Source organism: Scyliorhinus torazame, chromosome 14 (genome assembly GCF_047496885.1).
Source record: "Scyliorhinus torazame isolate Kashiwa2021f chromosome 14, sScyTor2.1, whole genome shotgun sequence".
In the NCBI taxonomy this organism is placed as follows: domain Eukaryota; kingdom Metazoa; phylum Chordata; class Chondrichthyes; order Carcharhiniformes; family Scyliorhinidae; genus Scyliorhinus; species Scyliorhinus torazame.
In genome coordinates, this window is record NC_092720.1 from 91968227 (window position 1) to 91984032 (window position 15806).

The 15806-nt window shown below is 49.8% G+C and overlaps 1 protein-coding gene and 1 non-coding gene across 5 annotated transcripts in view; both read right to left on the bottom strand.

Moving 5' to 3' along the window:
- schip1 (schwannomin interacting protein 1) overlaps nucleotides 1-15806 on the bottom strand; it is a 1157911-nt gene that overhangs the window by 202217 nt on the left and 939888 nt on the right. The window lies entirely within an intron of this gene.
- LOC140390935 (U6 spliceosomal RNA) lies at nucleotides 15463-15567 on the bottom strand. Its single transcript, XR_011934967.1, has one exon. It is a non-coding gene; the product is annotated as a U6 spliceosomal RNA (small nuclear RNA).

Here is a 15806-nt window from a genome sequence, read left to right on the forward strand (position 1 = left end):
AATTAGGTTTCAATGGATGATTGAGGAAAGGCCTGAAGTCACTATCATTCCTCCAGACTGAGAATAAACCACTGGTAAAGGTAATGAGCGAAATTTCCTCTCATTCATAATGCAAGGAGATAATTCAGGCCAATTATAAACTAATCTAGGTGGAGCAGAATTCTTCTAACCAAATAACGGGTCATTAGGCAGTAAAAGTTTTATCTGGAGCTCAGTCTAATTGAACGCAAAATCATTTTCCACTCCACTATATTCAGCATGGAAATATGTCCAATTTAGATTAGTGGGACTCAATGGTTATCGAACACAACAAGGTAACATAAAACCTTCTAGTGAACCTGAAGGCAAAGGGAAACAGGTCTTTGGCTTACTTTGCACTTTAATAGTATTGTATCCGAATGCTTTTTCTCCTTTTGAAATGTATGTGTTTATGTTTTGCACGTCGTTTTAAGCATGAAGCTGTGTAAATGAAGAGAACATGGCCGTAGTCTTTGGACAGTCAATTGTCTCTCCTTTGCCCTGCACAAATGAGTTCAGGATGCTCCTAGCAAGATTGGGAAACAGCAAATGCATTTATAAGGAGACAAGTAAAATGATAGAAACTAGGAGCAAGAGTAGGCCATTCAGCCCTTTGAGCCTACTCCGCCATTCAATACGATCATAGCTGATCCTTGATCCCAATGCCACTTTCTCCCCATACAACTTGAAGTCATTGAAATCTTAAAGAACCCAATAGAATTAAATACAGAACAAAATAAAACAACCCCCGTGTCCCCCTCCCCCCCAATCATAAATAATAAATTAACACCCCGAATTAACACATAGCAAATATATACACCCCCTCAGATCCCCCAGTGTAAACAAACAAATATAAAATAGAAGCCCGCTCCCCCCCCCCAGGTCGCGAACTTCCCATACACAAACAGGTCCCCCAACTTTCTTATCCCTGCCCTGTGCCACCCCGAAAACCCTCCATCTATTCTCCCTGGGACAAACCGGTGGTGCCTCCATATTGGGGTCCACTTCCCTCCTGTGTCACCTCCACTGCCCCCAGATTTTGAGGGTAGCCACCACCACCGGTGGTATACCTCATTGGAGGGAGCGGCAGCGGCGCCATTGCCAGCGCCTCCAGACTATAACCCTCACAAGACACCGTCTCCAGCCTCTTCCATGCAGCCCCCTCCCCCTCCATCACCCACTTGCGCACCATCGCCACATTGGCGGCCCAGTAGTACCCACAGAGGTTGGGCAGTGCCAGCACCTCCCCCATCCCTACTCCGCTCCAGGAACACCCTTCTCACCCTCGGAGTCCCTCGCGCCCACACAAACCCCATTATGCTCCTGTTGACCCGCCTAAAGAAGGCCTTCGGGATAAGAATGGGGAGGCACTGGAACAGGAACAAAAACCTTGGGAGCACCGTCATCTTAACTGACTGCACCCTACCTACCAGGGACAGCGGCAACGCGTCCCACCTCTTGAACTCCTCCTCCATTTGCTCCACCAGCCTCGTGAAATTAAGTCTATGCAGGGCCCCCTAGCTCCTGGCCACCTGGACCCCCAAATACCTGAAGCTCCTCTCCGCCCTTTTTAGTGGGAGCTCGCTAATCCCCCTTTCCTGGTCCCCTGGGTGAACCACGAACAAATCGCTCTTTCCCAATGTTGAGCTTGTACCCTCCGAACTCCCTGAGGATCCTCATTACCATCGGCATTCCCCCCACCGGGTCCGCCACATATAGCAGCAAGTCGTCCGCATAGAGTGACACCCTATGCTCCTCCCCACCCCGCACCAATCCCCTCCAGTTCCTCGACTCCCTCAGTGCCATAGCCAGGGGTTCAATCACCAGTGCAAAGAGCAGGGGGGACCCCTGCCTCGTCCCTCGATGCAACCAAAAGTACTCAGACCTCCTCTTGTTCGTGGCCACACTCGCCATCAGGACCTCGTACAACAGCCTAACCCACCTGACAAACCCCTCCCCAAACCCGAACCTCTTCAGCACCTCCCACAAGTACCCCCACTCTACCCTATCGAAGGCCTTCTCAGTGTCCATCGCCACCACTATCTCCGCCTCCGCCTCCCTCGCCGGCATCATAATAACGTTCAGGAGCCGCCGCAAATTCGCATTCAACTGCTTCCCCTTCACGAACCCCGTCTGGTCTTCGTTGATCACCTGCGGCACACAATCCTCAATTCTCGTGGCTAAGACCTTCGCCAGGACCTTGGCATCTACGTTTAACAACGAAATCGGCCTTTAAGACCCACACTGCAGAGGATCCTTGTCCCATTTCAGGATCAAGGAGATCAGTGAGCGGGATATCGTCGGGGGCAATGCCCCCCCTCCCTTGCCTCATTGAAGGTCCTAACCAGCAACAGGCCCAACAGGTCCACATATGTCTTGTAAAATTCGACCGGGAAACCATCCGGCCCCGGTGCCTTCCCCGCCCATCCCTTTGGCCAGCCCCTCCAGCCCAATCGGGGCCCCCAATCCCGCCACCAGTCCCTCCTCCACCGTCAGAAACCTCAATTGGTCCAGAAAGCGGCCCATCCCTCCCTCCTCCAGTGGGGGCTCGGACTGATACAATTCCTCATAAAAGTCCCTGAAGACCCCATTGATGCCAACCCCACTCCACACCACACTCCTTCCCTATCCTTAACTCCCCCGATCTCCCTAGCTGCGTCCCGCTTCCGAAGCTGATGCGCCAGCATCCGACTTGCCTTTTACCCCAGATTCATAAATCACCCCCTGGGCCTTCCTCCACTGCGCCTCCGCCTTCCTGGTGGTCAACAGGTCGAATTTGGCCTGGAGGCTACGCCTCTTCCTCAACAGTCCCGCCTCAGACCTCCTGTCTACCCTCACCATCTCCCCCACCAGCTTCTCCCTATGCTCTCTCCTCTCCTTGTGGGCCTTAATGGAGATCAGCTCTCCCCTAACCACCGCCTTCAGCGTCTCCCAGACCATCCCCACTCAGACCTCCCCGTCATCGTTGGCCTCCAGGTATCTCTCTATGCTTCCTCGGACCTGCTCACTCACTCCTCGTCCGCCAGCAGCCCCACCTCCAAGCACCACAACGGCGCTGGTCCCTCTCTTCCCCCAGCTCTAAGTCTACCCAATGCGGGGCGTGATCCAAAATGGCTATCGCCGAGTACTCGATATCCTCTACTCTCGCTATCAGCGCCCTACTCATAATAAAAAAGTCGATCCGGGAATAAGCCTTATGAACGTGCGAGAAGAATGAAAATTCCCTAGCCCCCGGCCTTGCAAATCTCCAAGGGTCCACCCCTCCCATCTGGTCCATAAACCCCCTCAGCACTTTAGCCACCGCCGGCTTCCTACCCGTCCTAGACCTGGAGCGAACAAGTGCCCGATCCAACACCGTGTTAAAGTTCCCCCCCCATTATCAGGCCCCCCACTTCCAAGTCCAGGATCCGACCCAACATGTGCCGCATAAAACCCGCATCGTCCCAGTTCGGGGCGTACACGTTGACCAGCACCACCCTCTCCCCTTGCAGCTTACCACTTACCATTACATACCTGCCGCCATTGTCTGTCACAATGCTCGACGCCTCGAACGACACCCTCTTTCCCACCAAGATCACCACCCCCGGATTTTTGGCATCCAGCCCCGAATGAAACACCTGACCTACCCACCCCTGCCTCAATCTTACCTGGTCTGCCACCTTCAGATGTGTCTCCTGGAGCATGATCACATCCGCCTTCAGCCCCTTCAGGTGCGCGAACACCCAGGCCCGCTTGACCGGCCCGTTCAGTCCCCTTACATTCCAGGTTATCAGCTGGATCAGGGGGCTACCCGTCGCCCTCCCCCGCCGACTAGCCATAACCCCTCCTCGGCCAGCCACACGCCCGCACCCATGCCTGGCCCGTTACCCACACCCGGCAGACCCCCGTCCCAACCCCCTCTACTCGCTCCAGCTCCTACTTGACCATACGAGCAGCAAGCCGGTTCCCCCCCACCCTCCCAGCTAGGACACCTCCTAGCTGCTTTCTCCCCCCGCCCCGGCCCCGCCCCCTCCAGCGCGGGAAAAAGCCTGCGTTTCCTCCTGCCCGGCCCCCGCCACCTCTGACGCAGCTCCTTTTACATGCCCAGTCCCCTCACCGACTCGGGCCTCACCCTCCCCCGCAGGGACCCATCTCCCCGTACCGGCCATCCACCCCTACTCCATTTACTTGCCCCCCTCCAAGAGCCCACCCAAAACAGTGCCCAACCCACCCTAACCACCCACACTGAACCAAAAAGAAACAAGAGCAAAGAACCCCCCCTCAAAATGTAACACACCAACAGCAATCCCCGACCACTCCTCCCGACCCTCAGTTTGTGTCCAGCTTCTCGGCCTGAACAAAGGCCCACGCCTCCTCCAGGGACTCAAAATAATGGCGCCGGTCCTTGTAGGTGAAGCACAGTCGCACCGGCTGCAGCCTGCCAAACTTCACCCCAATCTTGTGCAGCACCACCTTCGCCCGGTTGTACCCGGCCCTCTTCTTCGCCACCTTCGCACTCCAGTCCAGATATATTCGAACCTCCGCGTTCTCCCACCTGCTGCTCCTCTCTTTCTTGGCCCACCGGAGCACGCACTCCCGATCAGCGAACCGATGAAACCGCACCAGCACCGCCCGCGGCGGCTCGTTCGCCTTGGGCCCCTTCCAGCTACAGGGGCCCCTGGAAGGACCCCGTTCCCATCAGCGAGTTTAACATGGTGACCACATAGGCCCCCACGTCCAACCCCTCCAGGAGGCCCAGAATCCGCAGATTCTTCCGCCTCGACCGATTCTCCAACTCCTCGAACCGTTCCTGCCATTTCTTGTGGAGCGCCTCGTGCGCCTCCACCTTTACCGCAAGGCCCAAGATCTCATCCTCGTTGTCGGATCGCCACCCCCTGGGCCGTCTGGGACTCCAGCAGCTTATCGATAGAAGCCTTCATCAGCTCCAGCAGGTCCGCTTTGAGCTCCCTTAAGCAGTGCTGGATAACCTCCTGCTGCTCCTGCGCCCACTGCATCCACGCTGCCTGGTCCCTCCCCGCCGCCATCTTGCTCTTCTTCCCTCGCACTTTCTTTGGGTTCACCACCACCTTTTTAGTCGCCCCGCTCCTGGTCCAAGCCATACACTGTTGGGGGAATATTGCAATCTTCTTCCCACACCGGGAAATGTCGAAAAAATGCCGTTGGGGGGCCCTGAAAAAAGCCCAAAAGTCCGTTCCAAGCGGGAGCTGCCGAACGTGCGACTTAGCTCTGCATAGCCGCAACCGGAAGTGACTGAGTGAAGTACTCAACAGTCAGTGCAGACTCTGTCAGCTAGTTTCCTCCATTAATATCAGGACATTCACACTGCAAGATCAACAACTATCACATAATTTCCCAGGATAAAAAAAAAAATCAGTGAAGCTGGATTATTATGACATTTGCTGGTTGGTTTTATATTAAAGCGGGGAGATATCTTGCTTTATGGTTGTGGGCATAAACCTGTAGGTAATACATTTTCCATATTTCCATTAGTGTAATATCAACAGCTGGATCACTGAAAATTAATTGGTAAAACAGCAATTGCAGTAGCTAGCTTTCCGACAAGATAAGGATGCCCTCTAAAGACTGTTCTTGTCACTAATAATGCTTTCCCTTAATTCACTGTCACTCACCACGGCAGCGAAAGATTTCAGCAGATTGAACTGAAAAAGTGTGCAAAATTTGAAGTATTACAAGTTAGTCTGCAGAAGAAACTGGGGCCCTGCAGAAAAGCCTAAAAGTCACCAAATTGAGGTGTAATGCCATATTTATTAAGGCTGCGGTGTGCCTCTAGTATATTAAACCAGTCCACAAAAAGTAGTTAGCATTTTCATATAAAATATCAATATTACTGGTGTAGTCATCAAGTTTGTTTTGAAAAGCAGGATTTCCGCATCCACCACCAGCTCCCCCCTGCCAGCCCCCCCCCAACTGTTTTTATGAAATTCAACTCAACAGGTCCAACACAATCAATTAAAAATTGAAAAGTACAGATGAGCTGCCTCAATTGCATGCCTTTCGCCTACGTTATGGTGGACAATCAGGAGGAGAATCCGCTTGGAATTCATTCTCCAGAGTGAGTGACCTTATGCCCTTTCTTTGAAACACTTAAAAGATTTTCCTGTTGAGCAGTTTGACCAGAGCACTATGCAGTTTCAAAGATGGCCTCAGAGATTTAAATTCCACAGATCGGGCAAGATAACTCCAAATTCAGTTTGTGCTCAGTCTGTAGCCTATCATCATTCTCAAATCTTTCAGACTTCTCTCTAATTAGCTCAAAATTGTTCCTTTGGCAAGCCCCAGAACTTTCTTCTTGAAACTCTTCATGTGGCTCAATGACAAATTTTACTCCTGTGAAGAGACATTTTACCATTTTAAAGGCACTATTTAAATGCAAGTTACTGTTATTGAAATAAGAACAAAAGAAAACCTGGAAAAATCAGCAGGTCGGGCAACATCCGTGTGGGTTCCCTCCACATGCTCCGGTTTCCTCCCACAGTCCAAAAATGTGCAGGTTAGCGGATTGGCCATGATCAATGCAAGGGGTTCCGGGTATAGGGCGGAGGAGAGAGCCTCGGTAGGGTGCTCTTTCGGAGGGTCGGTGCAGTCTTAAATGGGCCGAATGCCCTCCTTCTGCACTGGAGGGATTCTATATATTTTAAATAGAGTGGACTTTTCTTAGCCAATAGAAGGGTGGAGTCAGGAAGAACAAAGTGTAAGGTTTGTGATGTGGTGGAGGCCAGTAGAGATGAAATAAAAAACTTCATGATGTCAAAAGCGGTAATGGATAAAGTTAAGAAACAAACGTTGACTCCTGTGAGATGGAAATAGCTACATAAAAACTTATCTGAATACAACATGAAGGGATTAAAAAAAGAAATAAGATGAAGACCGACACTACATAAAAAAACCACATTGAGCAAAACGAAGTCAGAGGTTTGGATCTAAAACTGTTGAAGTCAATTTTGAGTTCAGAAGGATGTAGACTGCGGAGATGAAAGATTAAGTGTTGTTCCTCGAGCTTGTATTGAGCTGCACTACGGAAGGCCTTGGACAAAGGCCAGAGAGAGAGAGAAATGTGAAGAAGTAAAATGACAAGCAACCGAAGTTTGGAGTTGTGCATTCAGACTCAATGGAGGTGTTCCACAAAGAGTCTATGTTTGGTCTCCCCAATGTAGAGGTGACCACATCATGTGTAAGGAATACAGTTTACTAAATTGAAAATACAACAGGTAGAGGGATGTTAGCAGCCTTCAGTAGAGGGCTGTTAGTAGCCTTCAAAAGAAAATTGTTCTCTTTCCATACTCTTTCACTCCCAGGTCCAAGGAAACGGAGGTCAAATGGAGCATGGTTGCGACTAGCTGACTCCGCATGAACCAGAGATCTTACTGATTTGTGGGGCTCAGTACCATGTGGTGCAATTTTCCCCTGTACACTGTTTCCAATCTCTAGTCTAAAAACAAATAACTGTTTTCAGGGAGACTCCCTTGGATGAATATCTATGATCATTAGTTTTTCAGTCTAGGTCGAGTCCTTTTCTATTTGCATTGGGCCAAATGGTTTCAGGCAGGACAGAACATAGGAACTGCTGGGCCAAAAAAAAGTACCATTTTTCATTTGACCATCTTGGCTGTCACATGATACAATGATCATGGATTTGTTGACTAATTATGGCGATCTCAATCAGTTCATCTACAACAGACTCAGACATGAGATGAGGAAAATCTCAATGGTGGAGAGCTTTTAGAAATATGGGATCTTCTGGTCCTGCCCCAATCAATGTAATTTGCCATCCTAGCTCTCTTTCCCCCCCCCCCCCCACTTCCCCCTCGCCCACCGCCGGGATACCTTCCAGCGGAGGTGAGCCATTGGCGTGACTGGAAGGTCCCGCCGGAATGAACAGCCAGAGGATCTCGCCCTGTATGCCCAAAGTCATATGCACCATGCCCTATCTCATGTCATGGTGGTACAGTGATTAGCACTGCTGTCTCACAGCGCAAGGAACCCGGGATCGATTCCGGTCTTGGTGACTATCTGTGTGGAGTTTGCACGTTCTCACCATGTCTGCATGGGTTTCAGAGAGATGTGCAGGTTAGGTGGGGTTACAAGGATAGGGTGGGGTAGGGTGTTCTTTCAGAGAGTCGGTGTAGACTCGATGGGCCGAATGGCCTCCTTCTGCACTGTAGGGATTCTATGGAAGTGAATCGCTGTTTCACTTGGAAGGGGTGTTTGGAGGCTTGGGCAATTAAACGGATGAGGGGAAAGGGCAGCATTGCATCGCCTGCACCTGCACAGAAAGGTGCATAGGAAGGGAGGGAGGTTCAGGGGTGACTGAGGAATGGACAATGATGCTATGGAGGAAATGCTCAATACAAAATGCTAGAAGGGGAGGGGAAGATGTGTTTGATGGTGGCAATCTACGGAGCTGGGTGAAATATGGACTATGATCTGACGAATAAGGAGGATGTGGGTGGAACGTGAGGACAAAGGAAATCCTATCATGGTCTTGGAGAAAGCAGAAGGGGTGACAGTAGAACTGCATTAAACAGATTGAACACGTTGGAGGACTCAGTCAGCCACACTGGATGGAAATCCTCAGTTGTGGTAAAAGGAAGACATGTCGGGTGGAACGATGTATCATTGGGACAGATGCGCCAGAGAGGTAGAAACTGGAAGCATGGACTGGAGTCCTTACGGGAAACAGGATGTGAGGAAATGTAGTTGAGGTAGTTCAGGTGGGTTTGTCGTGAACATTTGTAGATAGTCGATCTCCAGAAATGGAACCAGAGAAGTAGAGGAAGAGAGGGGAATAATCAGAAATGAGCCAAGTGAAGACGAGGGAAGGGTGGAAATTGGAAGCAAAGAATCAATGAAATGTTCCAGTTCATGGTGAGAGGAGAAGGTGCATTGATACAAAGTATTGAGAAAAGGGGTGAGAGAGGAGGCTCGAGCAGAACTGGAGGAATGAATGGTCTTTGGTGAATTTTATCTACCACAGTTCTATTAACACTCAAGTAAACAACTTTATCAGATTCTACTGATAGTTTAGAATCATTGATAAATCGGATTAATTCAATGCGCATTTTGGATCCACATAATAGTTTGGACTATGAGACAGAAGAGGTCGGCACAGTATAATCTTCCTGGTTTGAAACCAATGTCTTTTGGCCAATTTTTAATCTAGCTAAGATTTTTAGGTTTGTGTTGTGGCCTAACAAACTTTTTCTGAAAGTTTTCTGTAAATCTAGGCACATTATATCATAGTTTAACAAAGTCCACCTCGAATATAATTGTCTCAGAAATCAAGGGAGTGGTTTAGAGCCCTACTGACACGTTGGCCGTCATTTACTAGCTTACCTTCAAACCAGGGACAGCCCTGTTACTGGTAACATTACATATAATAATAGGTAGTTTATACAATAGGTAATTATATTTCCAATTGCTGATTTGAGCCCAATGGGTATGTACTTGGCGAAGTTTATTTCAGCATCTTTGAGATGCATTTAGATGTAGTATATTTAAGAATATTTTAAAATCTTCAAACATTCATGCAGTGAGATTCACTAAAGATGACACTGTATAATGAATTCAACTCAAAATGTGAACAGTGCCCTCTGCAGTTCGATCACCTCCAGCTTCATATTTAATAGCTGCATCTGCTGAATGCTGCAGTTCTGAAGAAGTCATATTCGGCTGAAATGTTAATTTGGTTTCTTTCTCCACAAATGCTTTCAGCACTTTTGTTTTTATTTCAGATTTCTAGTGTCTGCAGTGTGTTGCTTTTACCTTGTTAACACTTGCAGCATTGAGTTTCGCAATTCCCAAAATATGCAGATGGTGGTTTTCATGCAGCAACTTTTCACATTGAACTGGAAAATATTCAATACGGCACAACTGCAGGGATAGATTAGCACAGCTTTCGCCGGTCGAAATAAAAAAAGTATCAATTGATTATATTTGCAACTGAAATGGCACCCATGGAATGGAGTTATTTATAGTACTCGCAAGAAACTAAACGTAACAGACAGTGGATTGGGAATCCAGCACAGGTCTCTGCTAACACATTTATTAGGAAGTTGCATATGGTACTGCCTTATCAAAAATAGTTGGCATGATCCAACGTTTGTCACTGAAGATGAAAAAGACTCCAAATCTACCATTTATTATGATCTCATGAGAGCACTGGACAAGTAGGATTCTTATTAGGATCCGGCTGGACAGACCTAGACAGACTATGATCATTTAAAGAATGCAATGCACGACAGAAACCAGGTAAGGAAATAAGACGTAGTACTCCAAAATTAAAATGAAACACCAAAGAATCTTTACTGTACAAACTTGAAAATAAACACAAGCAATAATGACTAAATAGGTGCACTGAGCAAATAAGACAGTGATTCTAAACAATATGAGCTTCTACTTTCAACTCATTCCAACAGACTGAGCCTAACGTAATCTTTTTACTGTAGCCTTCACTCTGATAGGCTAACATACTCATACTCCGGAAGGCAGGTTTTTTTTTTTTTAAACCTCTACAGTTAGTTGCACAGGTCACAGCTCACACCTTTATATAATATAATAATCATCTTTTATTGTCGCAAGTAGGCTTACATTAACACTGCAATGAAGTTACTGTGAAAAGCCCCGAGTGCCACATTCCGGCGCCTGTTCGGGTACACAGAGGGAAAATTTAGAATATCCAATACATCCAACAACATGTCTTTCGGGACATGTGGGAGGAAACAGGTGAACCCAGAGGAAACCCACGCAGACTCAGGGAGAATGTGGAGACTCCGCACAGACAGTGACCCAAGCCGGGAATCAAACTTGGGACCCTGGAGCTATGAAGCACCAGTGCTACCCACTGTGTTTGGTATATCTCTACCAATACGACCTCCTGGTCCAATTATAGGCATCACTGATGGTCATATGCCACAAGACATCAGACACATGTAGACACTCCCTGCACATCTATTCTGTATAGAGCTACTTGATTCTACCCAATTCCCTAGAACTCCCCGCTTTGTTCTCAGAAGATACGTAGATCTCTGGTTAAACGTAAGAGACTGAATGTTTCAGCCTCCAGGTCAGCTTCTCCTACACTTACCTATTTATTTTCTATTAAAAAAAACCCCACCAGTCTTCCTTTAAGAATGTAGTTCCACCCTCAGCAATTTTCTCCATATCATACTCAGGGTTTTCGTGCTTCGAGAAGCCTCTCAGCTCAGTCAAAGGCTCAAGCATCGTTTGTAAACAAGCACAGGCCTAAACCAAACCAAAGGTACACCTTGAACTGAAACCGAAACTCCACGGCTAGGATTCTCCGATCCCGCGGCTAAGTTCTGACGCTGGCGTCAAAAGCGGCACGAGCCACTCCGCCGTCAACGGGCCTCCAGGCGCAGGTATTCACCCCTTCCTAGGGGGCTAGTACGGCACTGGAGTGGTGTCCGCTGCTCCGGCGCTCGAAAGCCGGTGCGCCACGGTCGGCGCAAGTTCGCGAATGCGCGCCATGGCCGAAGGAAGACCGCACATGCACGCCACGGCCGTCGCACGTCTGCGCATGTGCGTGGGTTCCCATCCCCGCGCCGGCCCCCGGGCAATATGGCGGAACCCTACAGGGGTCCGATGCGGAGGAACATAGCCCCCCCATGGAAATAGCGCGCCCGCCGATCGGTAGACCCCGATCGCGGGCCAAGCCACTGTGGAGGCCCCAGAGACGGATCCCCCCCCCCCCCCAAACCAGGATGGCCCCTGCAGCCAGAACTCTGAGGTCCCGCCGGGTAGGACCATACGTAACCTACGCCGGCGGGACTTGGCCAAACTCGGCGGGCACTCGGCCCGTCGAGGTGCGGATAATCGCCGGGAAGGGGGTGCGCTTTTAACGGTCCCCGACCGGCGCGGCCGCGATCCCGTGGGTGCCCGAGAATCGGCGGCGGAGAATTGGCGGGCCAGCGTCGGAGCGGCGTGGCACGATTCTCACCCCCCCACCGATTATCCGACCCGGCGGGGGTCGGAGAATCCCAACCTACATTCTTAATCCTTAAGATAACCAGCAATAGAGACAACTATCACACATTAGAAAATAGGGTTATAGGGTTAATTAGTAGGATTCCTTCCATCACTACTTATGATCAGAAAGAAGGCCAAGGAAAAACATGACAGTGCAGAATAATATTCGAAAATGAACAATGTTCATTACACTCTGCCTCTTTCCATTACAACCAAGGGTATGACATTCATTAACAGCTTCTTAAAAACCTCTGAACAGCCAATAACTCTCACTTGTACACTGCACAGAGGACTAGCAGGATTCCTGCTAATGAAAAAGATTTCTCAAAAAGGCTAGTCAATCTTTACAGGTTGAAACCACAGAGAAACTTTGGTTCACAACCACTTGAATTAATTTAATTCCATCACAAGCAAATGAATCATCTTGCTTGTGCAAGCTGGTCTAACAAAATAAAATGGGAATATTTATCTTCTGTAGCGTAATCACAAAGACCATACCTAAGTTTTTTGTGAATGAAATTGTATTTGAAAAATTCTAACATTGCAGTAGCTCAGTTATTAAGGGTGTGATTTAACCAAAATGTTTCGAAGTGTGGTAGTGAGCGGGAACTACCGTGATCTTTCCGACACAGCCCAGCGAGGCCGCCACTGCTTTCATTAGTCCACTAAACGCGACCCCACATGATTCAAGCCGCGAATGATGGTCCCACCGGCTGATTTGCTGGGACCACACTCGCAAGCTCCCACCTAACAAGGTAGAGCAGCACTTAAACTGGCCCTGCGTAGCCAACCCCACACTGATCCTGCACAGCCAGCCCCACACTGATCCTGCACAGCCAAACCCACACTGATCCTGCACAGCCAGCCCCACACTGATCTTGCACAGCCAGCCCCACACTGATCCTGCACAGCCAGCCCCACACTGATCCTGCACAGCCAACCCCACACTGATCCTGCACAGCCAACCCCACACTGATCCTGCACAGCCAACCCCACACTGATCCTGCACAGCCAACCCCACACTGATCCTGCACAGCCAGCCCCACACTGATCCTGCACAGCCAGCCCCACACTGATCCTGCACAGCCAGCCCCACACTGATCCTGCACAGCCAACCCCACACTGATCCTGCACAGCCAGCCCCACACTGATCCTGCACAGCCAACCCCACACTGATCCTGCACAGCCAACCCACACTGATCCTGCGCAGCCAACCCCACACTGATCCTGCACAGCCAGCCCCACACTGATCCTGCACAGCCAACCCCACACTGATCCTGCACAGCCAGCCCCACACTGATCCTGCACAGCCAGCCCCACACTGATCCTGCACAGCCAGCCCCACACTGATCCTGCACAGCCAGCCCCACACTGATCCTGCACAGCCAACCCCACACTGATCCTGCGCAGCCAAACCCACACTGATCCTACGCAGCCAACCCCACACTGACCCTGCGCAGCCAACCCCACACTGATCCTGCACAGCCAACCCCACACTGATCCTGCACAGCCAGCCCCACACTGATCCTGCACAGCCAGCCCCACACTGATCCTGCACAGCCAACCCCACACTGATCCTGCACAGCCAACCCCACACTGATCCTGCACAGCCAACCCCACACTGATCCTGCACAGCCAGCCCCACACTGATCCTGCACAGCCAGCCCCACACTGATCCTGCACAGCCAGCCCCACACTGATCCTGCACAGCCAGCCCCACACTGATCCTGCGTAGCGAACCCCACACTGATCCTGCACAGCCAGCCCCACACTGATCCTGCACAGCCAGCCCCACACTGATCCTGCACAGCCAACCACACACTGATCCTGCACAGCCAACCCCACACTGATCCTGCACAGCCAACCCCACACTGATCCTGCACAGCCAGCCCCACACTGATCCTTAATATAGTTTGTAAATAGCAGAGGTCCCAAACCTGATCCTTGTGACAATCCACTATGTACAGCCAGCCAACTTGAGAATGCCCAATTTCTGCCTACTCTTTGCTTTCTGGTTGATCATCCAACTCAATAGCCTAATCCCGCTTTCTCCCCATGTTCTTTTATCCTGTTTGCCGTAAGTGCTACATCTAACTGCTTCTTGAAAATATACAATGTTTTGGCCTCAACTACTTCCTTTGGTAACAAATTCCACAGGCCGACCACTCTCTGGTTGAAGAAATTTCTCCTTCTCTGCCCTAAATCGTCTACCTAGTATTCCTCAGACTGTGACCCTTGATTTGGACACACCATCATCGGGAACATCCTTCCTGCATCTACCCTGTCCAGTCCTGTTCGAATTTTATAGGTTTCTATGAGATTCCCTCCTCATTCTTCCGACTCCAGCGAATACAATCCAAACCAACTCAATCTCTCCTTGTCAGTCCTGCCATCCCAGAAATCAGTCCGGTAAACCTTCCCTGTGCTCCCTAGACCAAGAACATGCTTCCTCAGATAAGGAGACCAAAACTGCACACAATATTCCAGGTGTGGCCTCACCAAGGCTCTGTATAAATTTTACAAACATTATCCATTTAATGGGGCAATTTAGCGTTGCCAATTCACCTACCCTGCACATCTTTGGGTTGTGGGGTGGGACTCAGGCAGACGTAGGGAGAATGTGCAAACTCCACACAGATAATGACCCGGGGCTGTGATCGAACCCGGGTCCTCAGGCAGGAATACGAACCACTGTGCCACCTTGCCTCCTACAAGGCCCTGTGTAATTGCAGCAAGACATTCCTGCTCCTGTACTCGAATCCTTTCTCCATGAAGACCAACATATCATTTGCCCTCTTTACCACCTCCTGTACCTGCATGCTTACCTTCAACGACTGGTGTATGAGGACATCCAGGTCTTGTTGCACATTCCCCTCTCCCAATTTATGGCCATTCAGATAATAGTCTGCCTTCTTGTTTTTGCTGACAAAGTGGATAAACTCGCATTTCTCCAAATTATACTGCAGCTGCCATTCATTTGCCCATTCACTCAAACTTGTCCAAATCACACTGAAGGATCTCTGCATCCTCCTCACAGCTCACCCTCCCACCCAACTTGGTGTCATTTGCAAACTTGGAGATATGACATTAAGTTCCTTCAGCTAAATCATTTATATATGGAATCCTTTCAGTGCAGGAGGCGGCCACTTGGCCTATCAAGTTTGTACCGACCCTTCGAAAGAGCACCATACCTAGACCCACACCCACACCCACGTCCTGTAACCCCACCTAACACGATGGACACCAAGGGGTAATTTAGCATGGCCAATCCACCTAATCTACTCACCTTTGGACTGTGGGAGGCAACTGGAGCACCCGGAGGAAACCCACGCAGACAATGGGAGAAAGTGCAAACTTCATACAGACAGTCACCCAAGGCCGGAATTGGACCCAGGTCCCTGGTGCTGTGAGGCAGCAGTGCTAAGCACAGTGCCACCCAAAAACATGAAACGCTTCACGAATTTGAGAGTCATCCTTGCGCAGGGGCCATGCTAATCTTCTCTAGATTGTTCCAATTTTAGTATATGTGCTGCCGAATAGCGGGACCCCACTAGTCACTGCCTGCCAGTTTGAAAAAGACCCGTTAATTGCTGCTCTTGGTTTCCTGTCTGCCAACCAATTCTCTATCCATCTCAATTCCAGCGAGTGCATAGCCGATTGAATGAGTCCCAAAGGCTACGGGTGCAGGAGATGATGCAGACAATGCATGGCATCAAGGCCAACGCTGCCAGGGTGGTGACCGCAGTGGAAAGCCTGGAGCACGATGTCCACACTGAGTGTTT